This window comes from Pteropus vampyrus, unplaced genomic scaffold, assembly GCF_000151845.1.
Source record: "Pteropus vampyrus isolate Shadow unplaced genomic scaffold, Pvam_2.0 Scaffold43, whole genome shotgun sequence".
NCBI lineage: Eukaryota > Metazoa > Chordata > Mammalia > Chiroptera > Pteropodidae > Pteropus > Pteropus vampyrus.
In genome coordinates, this window is record NW_011888824.1 from 216361 (window position 1) to 219502 (window position 3142).

Sequence of the window (3142 nt, forward strand, 5' to 3'; positions counted from 1 at the left end):
TATTATTCCTTTCTAAGAGAGAAGGAATTTAATGGAATGTGGTGGGGATAAGAGGATTGGAAGAGATGAACTGAATGGAGTATTCAAGTGAAAGAATGAACAAGAGTATCTGTGAAAGTTTAACAGGCATTGAAAAGAAGTCTCAGACAACCTCCTCTTCGATTTCCTTTGTTACCACTATGTATGTGCCACATACAAGCCACACCCAAGATTTGTCAAGATAATTGGCATTTAATGCATTCTCTCCTGTCATCCAAAAAAGTGGCATAATATTTATTCCTGTGTGAAATAGGAGCATGTGGTTTTTCGAGAGGAAAAGCCTAATGCAAAATCTAAAATGGACCTAGCCCTATATACAATAGATGCATTTTCTTTCATTCTTCTACAAGTAGAAATGGGCCTGATTAATCAAGAACAAGATGAGAGAAGTTAAGGGACAAGAGGTGTTCCTTCTCACCTTCGGTGGTATGATCTTACCAAAGAATAGAAGACGTGACACATCACTGAAGCCATTGTGGAGGCAGATGCCCCGGCAGCTGCAGAGCTAGTCTCATTACTTGCAGGCAGAACCATAGCCTGGTGTTTGAGCAAAGACTGTGGTCCCACAGATTCTTCATCTTTTTTTGTGTTCTCTCTCCACCTTCCTTTCCGCCTTCCAATTCACCCTTCCTTTTCTGTTCTTTCTTGCACTTTCTCAGCTAGACAGCACGTACTTACTGAGCACCAGATTTGGTCAGACTGTAAATACAACAAATTTCCTGACCTAGAATTGACAGACTAGTGAGAGAGAAATATGATGAACAATAATTATACAAATACCATTTTACATATATTAGAATGGCTAAAATAAAAAATACTGAAAATATGCTGACGAAGGTGTGAAGCAAAATACAGAAATTTCTTGCACTTAGCTGGCAGAAATATAAAATGGTACTACCACTTTGATAAAAACTTTACAAATTTCCTTATAAAGTGAAACTCATTTAGCGTATAACTCAGCCATCACACTCTTGGATATTTAGCGAAAGGAAACCTTATGTTCAAACGGAAACCTTCATAAATGTTCATAGCGACTTTATTTATAATAACTAAAAACTGGCAACAACCTAAATGTTTTCAAACGAATAATGGGAAAACAAACTGGGATATGTGCAACTAATAAAATAACACTCCTCAGTAAAAAGGAATGAACTATTGATGGATACAAGCATAATGATTCTTAACATCATTATACGGAGAGAAAAAGGCAATTGCGAAAAGTTACACAAGATATGATTTCATTTATATACTATGGAAATGACACAATCATTGTGATGGAAGACAGATACGTTGTTGCCAGGAATTAGGGGTGGATATAGGATCTGACTATAAAAGGGTAAAATGAAGAAGTGTTGTCGTGGTGATGGAATAGTTCTGTTTCTTGATTGGGATAGTTATGCAAATATATACATGTGATAAGATTTCATGGAACTATGTACCCATCTCCCCTCCCCCCCAAAAAGTACACGTAAATACTGTTTAAATACAAATACTGTCTTTTGTCCAGTTAATTGTATCGTACCAATGTCAATTTTTACATTTGACAATGCACTACAATTATGTAAGATGTTATCATTGCAGGAAGTTGAGTGAATGGTACACAGACTGTACTTATTTTTCAATTTCTTGTCAAAAATAAAAATGTATAAAAGAAAAAAATTTAAATAATAAAATTAATCCACTGTGTACTTGTTGGAAAAATGACACCAATAAATAATGTTTTAGAATTGTGATCTATCTTCAGTGGAAATGTGTAGAGTGTTAGGAGAATGTTTAATTGCAGTTTGGGCAATAGGGAACATCTGGAAACATTACCTTTGCTTTGCTACAGCTTGGGGCCAGCCGCGGCCACACTGAGGACCGGCATTGTAGTTGCCCTTTATTCAGTCGAAGTCATTTGTGCTGCCTTTGTTGCCTGGTGACTCATCTCAGCTGAGGCTGTGAGGGCCACTGAGTCATTGAGACTGCTCCATTGTCTCAGCTTCACTACCAGGGTTGATGTGACTTCTAAGGAAAACTTTTCCAAAGAAGGCTAGACTTTCTCTGCTTCTGCACAGTCTTTCTTATTCAAAGGCCATTGCCAACTTAATCATTATTTTAAAGATTTTTGTCAGTGTGTACTGGAGCACAAAAATAACGTTTTCTCTTGATGATGTCTGGATATCAACAAAAAATATACTGCTGTTGAAGGTCACTCTCCCATTTAATTCTTGATTTCCATTTTCACATAAATTTAGTCTGGAGGCTGATACTTGTTCATAGCAAAGTAATTTTCACATATTTCATTGATATCGATTAGTGTTAGCATGATACATATTTTTCTATTTTTTTTTCTTTTAATTGACTTGTATCTTTATATTTAAAGTGAGTTTCTTATGGGTACTGTCCCTGACTTATTATGATGGTTCAATCTATGATTTTTCAACATTATGATGGTGCAAAAGTGATAAACATTCAGTAGAAACCATACTTTGAATTTCAATCTTTCCTCAGGCTGGTGATATGCAGTACGATACTTTATTGTGATGCTGAACAGTGGCAGTGAGATGATTTTGCCCAACTATAGGCTAATTGTAACTGTTCTGAGCACATTTAAGGTCGGTTAACCTATCAGTAGGTTAAGCATATTAAATGCATTTTCAATTTACAATATTTTCGATTTACGACGTGTTTATTGGGATCTGACTTCATCGCAAGTTGAGGAGCATCTGTGGTTGGATCTTACTATTTTACCGAATATGAACATTTGTGTATTCTAATTGGGGTATTTAGACCATTTAAATTTAATATGATTATTGACATGGTTTGGTTCAAATCATTATCGTATTGTTTTCTGTTTGTTCCATATGTTCTTTACTTACTTTTTTCTCTTTTTCTGCCTTGGATTAATTATTATTTATAACTCCATTTTTATTCCCTGACTAGCTATAACTCCTAGTTGTTATTTTGGTGATTGCTGAAGGTTTAGAGTATACATCTTTAACTTGTCACATTCCACCTCAAGTGCTATCTCTTTACTCTGTGTATAGTATGAGAACCTTACAATAGTACATTCCCATTTTCCCTCTTTAAACTATTTGCTCTTGTTGTCATATATTTAACT